The following is an 18,187-nucleotide window of genomic DNA, read 5'->3' on the forward strand; positions in this document are numbered from 1 at the left end:
TAACGTAAACCATATGTAGCAATATGAACGTTGCATTTCTACTACCAGCGTAAGTTTAGATCAGTACATCCAGAGGAAGTTGAGTAGTCAAGCGACATTCCACAATTGCATTGTGGGAATGTAAACATTACGAACGTTACCGTGTCGCTGAAAACTTGTGAGTCGAAATGACACATTTTAACCGTCGTAAAACATAAACGTAATGTTTCCACCAGTGATGTTAGCTGCGTGAAGCAACAGCAAATCCAGAAACGGGATGCAACGGTGTAGTTTACTGTAGGAGGCCGTACGAGGCGATGACAACTGACATGCATAGTGACGTCGCTTACATTGTGACGTAATGTAAAATGGTTCGATTACGAGGGGGCACACTAGAATGGCGCAGTGACGGGATAACGTCATTCAATTGTGACGTCATCAAAAAAACTATACCTTTATTGTCTGATAATGTATATTTTTTCGATTGTTCTAACCGCTAGGCATCTTAGAAACGTATATAGTACATCTCAATGATATATATGTATATATCGTTTATCAAATGTATATTCTTTTTTATATTTTTTAATTTTCATACCATTTTTACAGTTGCACATGGGCTCCAACATGCAGGGTTGAGGGCTTCCTCTGTTTAGAGGTTATACAGAGCATGTAGCAATGGCAATACAAAATAAATCAGTCATTGAACAGGTTGTGACATGCCGACCAGAATTTGTAAAAAGCATGGATTCTGGAGCATAACATAGCTGCATATTTGGTTAAATTGTAATATTGAGTAAGCCTTTTCAACACAAACTGAAATGTTGGCATATTTTCGGATGTTTTACGATTAAAAATTATACTTTTGAAAAGGATGAGGATCACATTAATTGAGTCGTTATGTTTACGACGGAATCCAAGAAGAATTTGAATCAAGTTTATCATTTAGCCAATCTTGGAGTTTCTGCCATATATGGGCAACCTTGCTACAATCATAAAAGATTTGGGGTGTTCGTTTCTATAGAATTTGAGCTATAGCTACATTGGTTATGGTCAATGTATTTCATTCTAAAAAGTCTACTATTCGTTGGCAAAATATGATGAAGCATTTTGCATTGAAACCATTGGAGGTCTGTATCTTTTGTACAACGAAAGGGAATATGGTTATAGTTGTGACAAGGATCTATATCAATTGCAATTTCATTTCCTAATATAACATTCCATTTCATACAGTTTTGATTGCGATTTGTTTTTGTTTCCAATAAAGCCCTGTAATAAACTGAACAACCAGTTCTTTGTCAGAAGGTTGAGTATATATGGTTGTATTGGGTCTACTTTTTTGTTGATGTTTTCTAAATTGATTTGTTTGCTTTTAAAGAAAGCTTTAACTGCGCTAATGACTCGACAATAATCTCGAAAATGAGTTTTTAGAGTATATGTGGTTCTTAATTTTTTCATGGGATAGAAATTTGCCAGCGTCGTTAAGAATTTCGTTTATAAATAGTATACCTTTTTCCTTCCAGTTTGTATAAAAATCGTTTTTCTATCGATTAAAATGTTTTGATTATACCAAATTATTTGGGAAGTAAGGTTTATTTCCTCATATCTCGAGAATAGGTCCCGCCAAGCATTCAGTAAGTCTCGGTAGAATTTATTGCGAACCAATGGAGTGAAAATGTTTCTTAGATTTGGACAATTATATTAAAAACTAATTGCAGATCTAAGTTCAGGTACATTTTCTGCAAATAGGTTGCTGTCTTTAGTGTTCTTCACGTAGAAACGTCTTATAACCGACACTTTTTGAGCCTGCATCACATCCTTTATATTTGGTGCGTCCAGGCAGCCATCTTTAATATTTCATATAAGTTGATCACGTTTAACTTTATCAGGTTTGTTTCTCAATAAGAACTTGAAACATTTTCGTTGAAAGGCATCTATAACTTTGTCCGGAGGATTTTGGATGGAAGCGAAGAGATGATTTAATTTTGGAATGATTAACGATTTAAGTACAGTATTTCCAAAGGATTTCTAATAGACCAAATTGACATGAGGGTTTATCTTTCTAGTTAAGATCAACCATTTCATCAAGATCTAAATCAAATTTTATTCCGAGTAATTCAAAATTAGTTTGTTCCTAATTTAGATTGAAATTTCGACAGGCCTCTATTCTTGAGCGTTATCTAGAGCCAATCCATAAAATTCTAGTTTTGTCTATATTTACTTTCAATCCTGAAAAACGGGCAAAACACGTTAAAACCCGAAGCACTGCTTGCAAACATCGTTCAGATCCATCTAAAGAGCAGCTAGTATCATCGGCAAATTAATTGAGTAAGCATTCAACATTGTTTACATGTACATGTATTCCTTTTATTTCTGCATTATTTCGTTTCATTATTGCTAAAATTTCAACACAAAGTATGAAGAGATATGGTGAAAGTGGATCTCCTTGATGACAGCCTCTATAGATGTTAAAGTTTGAAGAACCAAAACCATTAACTAGTACACTTGAAGTTATATTTTTATAAAATTTATGTAACCAAGCTTATGATAGAATTTCCAAAATTGAAAAAGGTGAGTGTCTTTTCGATGAATGACCAGTCTACTGTATCAAATGCTTTTTCAAAATCTACAAGAAGTAAAAGTCCAGGAATCTGGTATGTATCGGTGTAATCAATCAAGTCATAAATTTGCCTAATAATATCACCTATGTATCTTCCAGACATGAAACCCTTTTGATCTTCACTTATCAAAGTGTCAAGAACAGACTTGATTCGTTTTGAGATAGCCATAGAGGCAACTTTATAAAATACTGACAGTAGTGATATCGGGCTCCAGTTTTTAATGTATTGTTTAGACTTATCTCCCTTGGGAATACAGGTAATAAGTCCTTGCTTTTGAGTAACTGATAGTTCTCCATTTCTGTATCCATAGTTGAAAGAACGTAGAAGGTATTCTCCTAAATCATGCCAGAAGAACTCTGAAGAAGAATTCTGCAGTAAAGCGATCTGGGCCTGGACTTTTATCGTTCTTAAGACATTTAAGAGCAGTTAGGATTTCGTCTTTGCTAAGTTCACCTTCGATGCTGGATGATACGTTGTGACTCAGTTTCGAAATTTTACAATTAGTCGATAGGTCGTCATTTATTTATATTAGAAACGTCATGATTACTATAAAGCTTTTGATAGAACAGTTTTACTTCATTATGGATATCATCTTGGGTGGTTAGAATTTTTCCATTCACATCTTCCATTCTTGAAAATGATTTATTAAGCAAGTTTCTAGATTCTAAATTTAAAAAGGAAAGAAGTTGTTTTTTCTCCCTGTTCGATCCATGTAGCTTTGGACCTAAGAATTGACCCTTGAGTTTTGGTTTCGTATATTTCTTCGAGTTCCTGCTGTAATTGTTTAATTTCAGAAATCAGATCTGCCTTTACTGTGGCATCGTTTGATTCATCTAGATTAACTTCGGCTTCAGTGAGTTTATATGTAAGTTGTGTTTCTTTCTTAATTCTTTCCTTTTTCAGAAATGAAGAGTACTTTATGGTTTCTCCTCCTATTCGTTTGTCCCAACGTTGTACTGCTGAACTGTTTGGGAAATAATGCCCATAATTTTCATTAACATAACAAACAATAAACGGCTTCAGTTAAAATGTATTACCTACAGTTTAATGGATATCCAAGAAAAGCAATTGCAATGCCTTCCTCTGAATGGGAAAGAAAATGATTTTTTGAAAGGTAGTATTATTTTCAAATGATAGCTGTAACGAGCCATAGCTAAAAATATTTAGTATACAGTGTTGTTATTTATACGATTAAAATACATTATATTTTTACAATTCACATTTGTCAGTTTTATATAGTTTTACCTATATCATAAAATTAACATAGCTGCTAACTGAGGGAAAAACTTGATTACTCCATATTAATATAGAAATATAGCACAGGAATCGGCGTGCTTCCAAAATGGAATCCTGAAGCTATTAATGATTATCTGTAATAATAATAGAGCATCGATTAATTCATCATAATCATAATATCAAAGAATTTCACTACATACGTTCAGGTAATTTTCACCATTCATTATACTGTCATGGAATATCACCATTCGACACAGCATCAGGGAATTTTAGCATTCAATATGATAATTTTATGTTTCAACATAATATCAGGGAATTTCACCATCAAACATGATACCAGTGAGTTTTATCATAATCATTTTCTCAAAGATTTCATTTCATTTACCAGACAGGAATCACCGCACAGAATTAACTATAAGAACGTTATAAAGACCGGATGCAGACGTGTTCTGATGTAACGGGTATACAAAGCAGCGTTAAATTTACCTCACCTTTTGTTCTTATTTATAACATTGTACACAGACATTCCCGTGACGCAAGTGAAATATAGACTGTGTTGAACTCAGCTGTAAATCCAGTCTCTAACTATAAACAGATTTTACAATCCATAAACGACTCTAGCGGAGGCATAAGCCTAACACTTTACGCAAGTCACATATAAAGATATCCTCATTAAAACCTCTTTTTCCACTCCAATATGTCATGCCTCTGTGTAAAGATATGGAGACACGTCCAAGGGAGAATATCGGATTTTAAGATCAGTTTTCAAGTAGATCAACATAAAACATAGTTCAGTTGTCTTGTTAGTATGTAATGTTCAATCTGCATTTAGATAAAAAAAATCAAGTTTCAGAGTTGATCATAGCATTGACCAAAACGTGTACTTGTTACCAAACTTTGTATGAACCTATCGTCAATCAACTGTCTTTGTGATGTTACTTTTTTTCAAAAACTTATCCTAATATTGAAATAATATTAAATTTATTATCGAAATGTTCTCATGTCTAATCATATCTCATCTAATTTACTCATGCTTTCAAAACAAAGCGGGAGATATTCGAAAACAACAGGTGATTCCAGAGAGACACAAAGAGGTATCGAGCGATGGAGACAGACAGGAAAATGGGAAGGACGAGGTGTAACATGACAATTAAGTAACATGCTGGCGGGTACAAACAACCAAGAACGACGAAAGCAGCGTGTAGTTAAAACTGAACGTGGCTTGATCAATAATGGAACATGCCGCCACCATTTGTTAAACATCCTGTCCCACGGCATGGCGTGATCCGAATCAATCTCCCAACCATAATTTGAAGGCTTCTTGTCCTCTCCTCTTGCAGCGCCTGACCAAATGCGGCCAACGTAGCCGATGGCTTTTGATGTCGACGTTCAGGTCTTGCGATCATGTCCCAGAGAAGATGTATTTGGGAAAGGTCAGGGCTCAAGCTATCCATTGTATTCTAGTGACGTTTTGCTGCTGCATATAGCTGGTTACGATATGTGCACGGTGGGCACGAGCGCTACTGTCTTGACAGAAAAAACGCAGACAAGCACAACTATTGACGACAGTGCTACTCAGAGACTCTTCTCCGAACAATATGTTGTGGTGTACTGATAGTCATAATGATCCTGCGCCTTATTAGTAGAGATCGACCCCGAAAGAGCTGTTAGGTTGCCTTGCGTTATCCTTCGATGATGTGAAGTTGGACGTCTCAAGAAATCATTATCCAAAGATCCCGCATTATTTCCTTGCAGACTATTTCTTAGGTGGTGAATTACTTGTGTGAACGTTGTTTTTCTTGTGTCTGCAGAAACTTATTTTAATGTGTAAATAGTGCGACAAAACCCTTTCCACATCCAAATCAAAGACTGGAGAATCAGAACTATGGCTATCTCCCGTGAATTTTGTCAGTTTGAAAAATTCCAATATTCCCCAGGCCTTCGTCACTTTGTAGGTTACGAATTCCTAATCGGATCACACATACTGCATTAGAGCAAGAGTATTAACTCCCGTGTTACTTTGGATAATGAAAATCAACAATGCTAATGGCTCCGAGCGACTTCACGACCTTTTGCTGAAGTGTCAAAATCAAGAACTGTACGGTCTACGTGTATTGTTCCAGGTGTGTTGGAGCGTGAGGTTTTGTTCCAAAACCATTCTGTCTCTGCCAGTCATTTTTCAAAGCTTGATGACCGATCATAACCTGTATGTGCACAGCGTCATTGTTGAAGGGCGCCTGACTATGTTTGCAATGTGATAAACAGTTAACAAAAATGTTCTTTATGTCCATTTATGAGACTGGAAACACTGGACAACAACTATAAGAAACTATGGAAAGTGCATGATCAAAATCAATCTGAATACAACAGTTACTGATAAATATTTAACATGTTTCCATTTCGGGATGAAGATATGGTTAAATACCCCGTATTCCATGTTGCCATTGATGCTATGTGTGTAATGTCCCTGTTTTTCTGAAAACTATGCAAATATGAAACGCCAGAGAGTAACTATTCACAGATATCCGACAAAACAGTTGCCAAATAAAAAACAGTTGCCAAATAAAAAAACATTATATGAATCGATCACCGTTAATCAGGTGATGATACCAGTGGAAACAAATATATAATAATTGATATTTGAATATGTCCAGTAGTGACATATATAGCTTAACATAAACATATACTCGAGACTTATCGCTAGAGAAGTATGGTATTGTACGAATTGTGTTTCTAAGACTCAATAGATTACACAGACACACACACACACACACACACACACACACACACACACACACACATATATATATATATATATATATATATATATATACTACAGAGCCATTTAAACCTAAAGATACCACTAAGTGAGTAGAGAAGACACGTGTTGCTTGTTGTGACAGTGAAATTCATTTCACATGACCTGTGGTTTGTGATATCAGGAAAAAGTATATTCAACCACGTTATTGATTGTAACCATCAGTCTCCAAACGCGTATAATCACTGCATGTCGACATCAGTGTAATTTACTTAAATCTATCATACAAACTATAAAACCTAAACTAATTAGTTACTGCTGGCTGATTGTATACATTCTCCTCTCATAAATGTGTTCATTTACTTCTCACACAGCATCATATCCTAAATACCTGTATAATGTATGTATCTAAGCAGCAAAAGCTATGAGTTGAATCTCTTAAATTCATAAAGAATTGATTGAACTGAAGACCACCCAATCCATCACTTGCGAAGTTGATACCACTTCTCATTTCATTATGAAGGCAAGATCTTTAATCAACCTCACTATGAAGTTATTGCTACCTTAAACACAATAGACGTTATAACGTTATTGTTGACAAAGTTCAACACCGTGTACGATAAACACTTGAACAATATCAAAATGACAAAATGAAAAGCCACACAGGACTACTTACCTTCTCCAATCAACCTGTTGATGACAAGGAAAACCTAGTGGTTAAATGGAAGCTGAGGAGTCAATGAGTCCATGGAATTTTAGCGCTCACTCCTGTTCAGATACCATTGTATCAATGTCCTCGGATTGCCATCAGAGGCAGCACCTGTTAGGTTAACAGTCTAACGTAGTGGGAGACAGCAGGGTCAGATTAAGTCCCTTCTCCGTGTGTTGTGTGCACTGTCATGCTGGAGAGACGTTAGCTCGGGTAGCAAGTGACGCAAGTTTCGATCGACCCCGCGTAGCGTCCTTTGTGGTTGTGGCAAGTTCAGTTGACAATACAATCGATGGCTGTGGGTTTCATTACCGACGGTTGGCGATTGCAAGCACAGGTCCGCAAACCTTGCTTGTATTTTGGTTAGATAAGCCTAATAACATAATCATTGGTTGTTATTCCTGACATTGTGAGGTAACGGTATGAGGATCCTTCTCCGAGTGCTGATTTGTCATCCAAACCAGCGTTAGTTGCCCATCAAAATGCGTCCAGTTGTACTGGGATCACGTCATATATATCCCGTGTCTGTGGGCACTGTTGGCTAATACTTGGCCGGGTTGTTAATAGCTGTACGTGTACGATTATTTTATTAGCTTGTGTGGAAAGAAGTTTGAGGTGAAGGTATTTTAGGCCGACAAATGTGTTTATTTTTCCATGGATGTGAGCATGAATAAATTAACGGTTGATGTACCAGGCGATAGATGTTAGCAGCTAGGTGAAATCCCGAACACCTGCATGGCGCTACAACAATGAAAAATATTAATCGGGTGGAATCTTGAAACAGGCGATTATGGCATTTGCAAAAAGTAGTCATCCGTGTCCCCCTGGCGATGACAGAAAGTCATAAATAACAACAGATGCAGAAGGGAGCAGTTTAATATTAAGTTAAATATACCACACACAACGGAATCACACGAAATTCAGATCGACATTGATTGATTGTTGTTTAACGCCGCACTCAGCAATATTCCAGCTATATGGCGGCGGTCTGTAAATAATCGTGTCTGGACCAGACAATCAAGTGATCAACAGCATGAGTATCGATCTATGCAATTGGGATACGATGACATGTGTCAACCAAGTCAGCGAGTCTGACCTGCCTCTTACGACAAGCATGGGATGCTGAAGATCAATTGTTACCCTGATCTACACGGGTTCAGATCAACAGGTGAAGGTAAGGGTGTTAGATGAAGATGTTGACAAGATTTCCAACATTAAGGAAAAGTTCAGAAAAACTCATCAAAGAATGATTTGTAACTTATCGTCTATGCAGTATATTGCATAATATACAAGAGATTGAGGCATGTTCGAAACAGAATATGCGATTCAAAATCGAAATCAAAAGTGAATGCAAAAACATTATAATGATGCCCACATGTAATCCGAGGAGCAGATATGAACACAGCCATTGGTCGAGCTCCTCTTACAAACAGAAAACTACGATTAATTATGTGAATGTGTACTTTTATTGCAGCGTCGTCTAAGAGTGATGAGGTTGTATCGCATGCCAGTCAGCATCTCGCCGCATACATCCTGTGAATACGTATTTGTGTGCACACATCAATGACCGCACAAGACGCAATCGGATTCCAGACTCATCCTCCACGGACAAAATAGACATACCTCTCGTATTCTGAAAGAGAAGGAGATAATCAGGCTTTCATCGGTCTCGTCTTTCTCCTATCAAGGGATAAGTCTGTCGTCGTCTGCGTGTACTGCATGATACCGTAATGTTCCACGGATTAAATATAAACTCGTAGCTCAACTTTTCTGCGCACTTAAAGCTTGTTTACAATTGTCACATTTATAGTTCGTTCACAGTGAGTATATTTTCTGTCATGGAATACGCACTGGAAAAGAACAAATTATATTTCGACATATGACGACTCTTTGGCATGTTGATGAGTTTCATAATCCGTGAAGATCTGGGTTAGAATTGAGTAACCCATGCTTTTCTACCCGTGAAGATCCGGGTTAGAATTGATCTTCAGTAACCCATGCTTGTCGAAAAAGGCGACTAACGGGATAGGGTGGTTACTCTCACTGACTTGGTTGACACATGTCATTGTATCCTAATTGCGTAGATCGATGTTCATGCTGTTGATCACTGGATTGTCTAAGTACAATGTGTGAAGCCCATTTCTGGTGTCCACTGTCCTGACATTGCTGGAATAGCTGAACTCACTCACTCACTCACACTCACCAATGTCTCCACGGGGCGTTCTCACTTATTGTTCTCATCGGCAGACTGAAAGCCATAGTTTGTTCACACAGTGAGTGTAACTGTCTCAACATGTTTTATATTCACTTTATTCATTTCATTTATCATTAACGAACAGAACGAATAGCATACAATTCAAACAGAATACATAGCACTACCATCACAGAAACTGGTCACAGAAAATGTTCAAGTTCTTACCTTAACAGCAACTAGGTGTGAATCAGCATCACCATACGGAGGACCCACAACGGTGCCATCTTCCAGTCAGCGTTTCTAGGTGACGATTTGGTCGTCGTGCTAGATTAACTTTTTCTCTTGCGTCTCAATGAACCACCTGATTCAATAATTTCAGAGTCTGACGATCACTTCTCAGAAGTCCAATTTCTCAGTCGCGTTTAGATGGGAGAATAAAGTGCTCCTGATCCCCACAGGTGTAAATATCGGGGTCAAATCAATTCAGGAAGTGAATTTGAGGTATCCATACAGTAGTAAGTAAATGAGGTGGTAAATAAATGAATAAAGTAAGGAAAGACAAAAGACCAAACCCTAGATAATATAGAGAATAAAGAAAGACGTCAAAGACGGAATCTGGTTTAAGGTATAACTAACATGAATCAGTGTTGCATAGTAAAGCATATGTTGAGGATCAGTTAAGCTTGTAGAAACAGTGTAGAAAAGGGGTTACAGCAAACATCCTGTGGTTAAAGGAGGACAAGGGACTGGGAGGTCAATTGTGTGGTTATAAGAGGCGTGCATCCTGGATTTTGATATATTTCATCTTATACAACAGGTGAACATATTTCCCTCAGTGGTAATTGACTGGCATACTTGGCACTTATCATGGCGGGTTTGTTACTGGGCCGCATGACCCGTGAAGATCCGGGTTAGAATATTGATCTTCAGTAATCCATGCTTGTCGTAAGAGGCGACTAACGGGATCGGGTGGTCAGGCTCGCTGACTTGGTTGACACATGTCATTGGTTCCCAAATGCCCAGATCGATGCTCATGCTGTTGATCACTGGATTGTCTGGTCCATACTCGATTATTTACAGACAGCCGCCATATAGCTGGAATATTTTTGCGCTCGGCGTTAAACAACAAACTAACCAACTAAAATCCTCTTCTAAACCATGTATATGTATCTATAATAGGGGTAACTATAATATTGTACCTGCATGCCATGAACCCGTGAAGATCCTGATTAGAACTGATCTTCAGTTACCCATGCCTATCGACTAACGGGATCGGGTGGTCAGGCTCGCTGACTTGCGGCGTAAAACTAAATTCACACATTCACTACTGGACCAGATCCTTATTCCGCATGCCCGCATGACTTCTATGCCCGAACTGGAGACAAGAACTTCTTCACTTCGAGATAACTTGGCAATGATGGTTTCAATTCCTGTTTTGGGAGGGATCTGCATTTACATTAATTTGCAATTGTGAGATGTTATGGTGTAAGTGATATATGGCTGGAATATACATGTAGTGTTAAACTTCGCGGTGTAGCTCAAATCGACATTTCTAAACTGTCCTTTTGAACAGGCGAATCTTGGTCATATCAATTAACAGGAAATTTATATCAACAATAGTTTTTTCGTCGCGGATATGTCTGAAATATTGTCAGTGTGACATGAAAGTTTAACTCCCGCACTCACTGTTACCAAGAAGTGTACCAAGAAGTTTTCACTGTGACTAATGGTTGGCGAGGCATAGGGAATACGGGCTGACGCCACTGTTGTCTATACAGTAATGATTTAAGTACTACGATATCCTGCATTGCTCTCTCCTGATATTATCAGATGTAGGAGAACGGTAGCTGGCTATTAGACTGATGTGGTTAGAACTGTCGATATTCAGGCCTCAGCTCCGCTGTCAAGTGCTCGATCTCAATCACAGAATCTGCACGAATTGAAACTGTCGGGCACGTAATGAAGATTGAAGTTAGGACAAAATATTATTTGACTCTCGAGTTTTACAGGCAATTTCTTTTGTTAGTGGTCGCAAATTGAATGAAGCGCCCATAAAATGTCCAATGCACTACTTGGCTGTGGTATGAATCTACACCCACAGCAGTACGTATATCCGGAGTAAGCGTCCATGAATGTTTACAGTGCAAGCTCCGTCCAAGCGCTCTCCCGGTATATCACAATGTCTATCGAGCTGGTTCACAGTTGCTGGTTCACAGACTGACGCAGCCTTAGTTTGTTTGAACCTTTTCTGGACGAGGAGTGAGTGAATGGGTTTAGTTTTACGCCACACTCAGCAATATTCCAGCTATATGGCGGCGGTCTTTAAATAATCGAGTCTGGACCAGACAATCCAGTGATCAACATCATGAGCATCGATCTGCGCAACTGGGAACCGATTACATGTGTCAACCAAGCCTGACCACCCGATCCCGTTAGTTGCCTCTTACCACAAGCATGAGTTACTGAAGATCAGTTCTAATCCGGACCTCCATGGGTGTTTGGACGAGGAACTGTAGCATACTTTCGGCACTCGGTGGTGGATTAGTGGCCAGTGAATAGAAATAAACGTTCTCAAATCGAGGAGTTTTGTCTCGTTTAAATGATCGTTTCCAAGTAATTTTATGTCTTCAGGGTGGATTCCATTCGAATATCAGGTGTGAGATCAATCAAATGACATCCACAATATCTCTCCGTCCCAAGTTGTGCATTTTAGACTCAATACATTCGTTATAAATTATTATTATTACACGTGTCAAGTAAGTCAGCGAGCCTGATCACCCGATCCCGTTAGTGGCACTTTAGACAAGCATGGGTTACTGAAGACCAGATCTTCACGGGTCCATCTCTTGTCATAAAGGACATTTAAAATAGAAAGATATAAATGAATCAGTTTTTATTCATTAAAAAATGACAATTTAAAGTTTGCTGGCCTAATCGAGAACACTCACCACGTCGTGAAAACTAGACAACCATAGTAGGTCGACGGAACCGATACCAAAGTGAAACATTTACAACTCATTCAGTTCCTCCGTTAACCTATCAGTGGCAGAAACGTATCCATCCGGCTGAGGGAGCTCCACATCCGATCCCGACGTCCTTCGATACGGCCCAGATTGATTCCGCGTCACTAGCAGACACGTCTAGCTTGGTACTGACAGCATCCGAGCTTTAGGAGATAAAGTTCTGACAGTAGACTGTTCACAGATGGGACAAGATTCATCGGGACAGCAATGATGATCTTGTAGGGGTATCCGGGCGTCTTGAGGACGTTATAACGGCCTTCACGTTATTCAGTTTGGAGGGCTGGGGAAGTATAACGGTGTAGCATTACAACTCATGGGAGAACACAACACATAATTGTTATTGAACAATTAACAATCATAATTGTTATCGAAACTTTGAATGGTGTACTCTTCCAGCACGACATCGTTCGAGACCATGTTCTGTCCTTTGTGAAACTGTGATGATTTGACGTTACATTGCAAACTGGGTAATGTCCACCCACGTGTGACATGTGTTGTCCATGCGGTTGTTGTGATAAACATCGATCAGACGCATGACTAAAATAATATTATGTCCTTAGTTTCGATATACACCATTGTATATGAACCATGGTTAATATTTTCTGGGGCGGTGGGGTAGCCGTGTGATTAAATCGTTCACTCGTCACGCTGAAGACGCGGGTTCGATTCCCCACATGGTTTCAATGTATGAAGCCCATTACCTCGTGATATCGCTGAAATGTGCTAAATGCGGTGTAAAACACTCACTACTGTTTTCTGCTAGCAACCGTACAATCCAACAGAAGCAAATGTCAATAAGCGTGTTGATCTGATCCGAGTTAGTATTTTCGTGGGTGTAGAGGAAGGTTTACCAGTAGAGGTAGCTGACAATGTAAGAAGATTTAGTCATACCGATTCTTCCTTCATCAAATATCACATTCGTCACCACTTGACCCTTGACCTGCAAGAACCGATATCAGGAATACCTTCTCTGTAAGGCCGGGTTCGGTTTCCCTCATGGGTACAATATGTAAAGCGTGTTCGCCCGCAGTGATATTGCTGGAATATTGCTAAAAGTGGCGTAAAATATACTTACTCACTCACTCACTCTATATAAGGCGTAACAAGATATGTAACAAACACGTAAGAGAGTTTCTTTATTAAACGATTTGTTTTGTTTGTTTTTGGTCTTTTATTGTTTGCTTTTGTTGTTGTATTTGTGTGTGTGTGTGTGTGTGTGTGTGTGTTTGTTTGTTTGTTTTTTATTTATTTTTGGTTGTTCGCGGGGAGGCGAATTGTGTTTCAGAATTGGAAAACGGACTCGCGGAAAGACAGCATGGATATTCTCAAAGCCTAATCTCTTAATCCCAATATGAGAAGGCTTGAGAATGGTGAGAGCAACTGGGACCATGTAATAAAGTACGCCCGTAAGCTGTTACATGTCTTATGGTATGACTTCAAACATGTAGCTCAAATTTACTGTTTGATGTAAAAACAGGGGGAAGTAACTTTATGTAGTAAATCAAGTCTCGTGGATTGTGTAATGGATTTCGACAAAGACCATCTGCTCTTCGTTGATGTATAACCACTTCTATGCCGTACCGCATCTGATGGGTTGTCGCTTTTTGCATCCATATACCGGCGCTGTCTTCATCAGTGAGCGATAGAGTAGGGTCTCTTTGGCAACACGATTTAGATTTTCTTTATAATGGTAAAAAGACTGTTTGAAGCCAGACGTTTTACTTCGTGATGAATAACAGGTAATTCCGGTGGGTTAAGAAGTGAAAGGTTTTTCTGTGGGAATCAACTTCTTGCCAGAGTCGCAACATCTGCCCTTTTACCCGGTGTCACTACTATAGTGCACTATGTCAAACTCGGACTCTGTCTTTCTCGGATTGCTGTGTAAACAGGACTGAACTTACGGTCCCGACGTAATTTGTTGTCATAATGTATAACGCTTTTATCATTGTGAATGGGTAAGCTGAATTTCGATGTTACGGTCCACGTCCACCGAGGCCTAAAACTGTTCTTTTCCCATGCGCATTTAGTAATGAAAGTTATTTTAACAATACATACTGTACGTCCATGTGAATGATGAAGTGCCCACTAACATTTCATTCTCAGCTCCTTGAGAATCATACCACCAATGCAGCCTTGTGAAACGCCGGACGTTTCGCACTTATATTACAATACCATTCCACAGGTTATATTTCGAGTACACTCTCATGAGCCAAGCTTCCCAATACGGCCACCATTCCATCTCCTCTCCGTGAGGACCCATACTAAACTTGTTGGCCTGTTTGCAATAGTTCGTGCGTGCAGTATCCACGTGACACATTTTTTAAAAAGAAAAACCCTGTTTAATAAGCAGTATTGTCTTAACATATATTGATGACTTATCGCGTGATGTAAATATTTGCTGTATTACTGAAACTTTTTTATGTGCTGTAAGATGTGCCTGACGTGTCCCACTCACCTAACAGTCATGCAATTACAACACAAAAGATGGGTAACTGAACTGAATTGATGTTTACTGAAAGAAACACGTTCATTGTCTTTCGAAAACACATTACTTGAAGCGTGACAGTGATCGATTGCACTCTGACGTTTTTGCATTTGCAACACGGAAGAGAAATATTTTTCAACTGAGCAGGCGAAAAACATGGACTTGGAATGAACATGAGAAACTGTAACACTATTGTTTGCCAGATGACCAATGTTACAATTGCAAAATAACGGGGTTTTTACGATGATTATAAAAGCTTTCGTGCTAAACGTCGAACTTATTCCTATTCCTGCATAAAGGTCAAATTATGTGGTGTGGTTGTGTCTGTGTGGATGAAGACGTGTTACGACATTTACGTTTGGTTTATAGATCTGTCAAAGTTGGGTTTTCTTTCGTCGTCAGGTACAAGGTTTGAGATAAATGGGACTATTTCTAAATGCATTATAGTTTTCTCACAAAGTGTACAAGAGAATCATTAAATAGAATACCAAGCCCGTATATCGCTTTAGATACTGATTGTTTCCCAAGAATAATCCTTTTTATTCTCCTGAGCCCAACATAACACGCCCCCAACATAAAGGCATCATGGCATCAACATAAAGGCATCATGAATATACCGGAAACAAAATATTCTGAGCAGTACAGAGTTACGGTTACTACAGCAGATAAACGGTAAGCCTATTATTTTGTAATAGCTAAACGAAAATAGCTAAGTGAATCTCGTGATTTTCAAGACCGCCTCCGTGGTGTAGTGGTTAGAGCGTCCGCCCGGAGAGCGGTAGGTCGCGGGTTCGATCCCCGACCGCGCCATACCAAAAGACGTTAAAATATGGTACTTCTTGGTCCCTGCCTGGCGCTCGGCATTAATGGGTACAACAAGGACTGGTCGGCTCGGAGTCAGTATAATGTGTCTGAGTGGGGTATTCATGCTTCACTGCGGCATGGTATCTCAGTGGGCTAGCACTATAAAATCAGCTTAAGTCTGGGCTAGTACAAGCAGCCGCACATACACATACGCATGCACGTCGTCATGTGAGCGAAATATTCTCCAGCACGACGTTAAACCCAATTTCACCTCACCTCACCTCGTGATTTTCATGAACTGAAGAAATCTGTACAGTTCAAATTATATTGGACTTTCGTGGAAATATTCGCATATACTTGTTAGGGAGTTTGTGTGATGTATACTCGCCACCACGATGTATTGTGTCGGCCGGTGTGAGGGGCAGTGATGGTGACACTGGTTGACGTACTACAAAGCCAGGACTGAGTGAGTTGCATTAAACACTACCCACAACAATATTATATTCCAGTTATATCACAGCGTGCCAGCCTCATGTGTGAATATAGTCATGTATATATCAGATATTTACCACCACAGTCAAACCCATGAGGACAGGTATGGTGCTAAGAAACAACACACAACATACTTGGGTCGCATCGGGAGTCAAACCCACATTTCTGGTTTCTGGCATGGAGTGTTCAAGTGACCAGGGAATTGCGTCGGGCGCAGTACGGTAGACCACAGAATCGATGGAAGATAAACGTGGTGTCGTTTTATTGCTTGATTGTAACTATCAAAACATTTACACAAGCACCCGAAGCAATTCCTTGTTCTAAACCAGTACAAATACCTTAACATGTGGGACAACGTGTTGCTTTTGCAGGATTTTAAGAACGCTTCGATCTTCTCCCTTCTCCCTCATTCCAAACACATATATACAGTCTGTAACCTTAAGTTGGGTTTAGCACCGAACAGAAAGTGAGTGAGTGAGATTAGTTTTACGCCGCACTCAGCTATATTCCATCTAGTCTGTAAATAATCGAGTCTGGACCAGACAATCCAGTGGTCAACAACATGAGCATCGAACTACGCAATTGGGATATGTGTGAAATGTGTCAACCAAGTCAGCGAGCCTGACCACCAGATCCCGTTAGTCGCCTTTTACGACAATCATGAGTTACTGAAGATCAATTCTAACCCGGATCTTCACTGGGGTAAAAAGAACAGAATGAAAAAGGGTTTAAATGTATGAAATTGAATAACACATTCGCACTTTCATTCCACAGGGACCAGCACGCCGTTATACATTTGTAATAATAGCTCTGTAAGAAAGACGTTGGGGTCTGAGTAACTTGTGTGTAGGAAATTGAAATTTTGAAATCATTTTGATTATCATTTTAAAATAAACTATCTGCAACAGTTTAGTTTTTGACATATGTGTTTTATACATTTTCATTAATATGATGTTAGTTGTTCACTTACATTGTTAACGAAACTCCTGATTTCATGGAAAACTTTTGGAGACGCTGAATGGTTTACCGCGCTTCCACGAGGTTCTAGCGTTAGGGGAGATAACCGCATATGGCCTAATAGAGCCACCACGACCATTGCCTGTGGAGATGCAGACTAACGCTCGGTCTATTCTAATTTTATAGAGAGAAACAACCCCATTTCAATCGGAAAGGAGCCTTATGAGATGGGAGATTCACAACCTGAGGAAACGTAGTCTTGCTTCATTTAGGGCTATATCATTGCAGGGACGACTATGCAGTAGAGAAAATAATGTGGTTCAGGGACTGTGAGACAGACAAGTGGTGATGCCGTGGAGGAGATTATCGTATGGAAGTCGAAAACAGGATGTTAGTGTAAAACTGAAAAACGGTGAATGAACTGATATCAGTATTGTTAACACAGTGGTTAACTATGACATGCCTGTGTTGATTAAACATTAGTAGAAAACTGTTTCATTGTACATAATTTTGTTTGCTGTTTTGAATGAAGACATGCTACTAATCTTGCCCCGTGGTGGTGCCTTTCAGCAAAACGTTCTAGTAAAAATTGTGAAAGGCTTCTGATTATCAACTATATTTCAGTAAGGTTTTTCATCGACGCTACCGGGACGGTGGGGTAGCCTAGTGGTTAAACCGTTTGCTTGTCACGCCGAAGACCCGGGTTCGATCACCCACATGGGTAAAATGTGTGAAACCCATTTCTGGTGTCCCCTGCTGTGATATTGCTGTAATATTGCTAAAAGCGGTGTAAAACCATACTCACTCACTCATCCACGCTACCACAGAACCACAGAATATATAACCCGCTCTTTTAATTTCCAATATTTCATGTAACAATATGATACATGCTTGTAATTCAAGTAATTTCATGTGAAACAACATGAGCGTCT

At 39.2% G+C, this 18,187-nt stretch overlaps 1 long non-coding RNA gene across 1 annotated transcript; it reads right to left on the reverse strand.

The window, feature by feature from the left end:
* Positions 1-1,271: 1,271 nt before the first annotated feature.
* LOC124264469 lies at positions 1,272-12,791 on the reverse strand. Its single transcript, XR_006895141.1, has 3 exons — positions 12,780-12,791; positions 10,731-10,734; positions 1,272-1,345 (listed from the first exon to the last, which is right to left on the reverse strand). It is a non-coding gene; the product is annotated as an uncharacterized LOC124264469 (long non-coding RNA).
* Positions 12,792-18,187: the final 5,396 nt, after the last annotated feature.

Source organism: Haliotis rubra, unplaced genomic scaffold (assembly GCF_003918875.1).
Source record: "Haliotis rubra isolate DU_JTF1 unplaced genomic scaffold, ASM391887v1 Scf926, whole genome shotgun sequence".
Taxonomy (NCBI): domain Eukaryota; kingdom Metazoa; phylum Mollusca; class Gastropoda; order Lepetellida; family Haliotidae; genus Haliotis; species Haliotis rubra.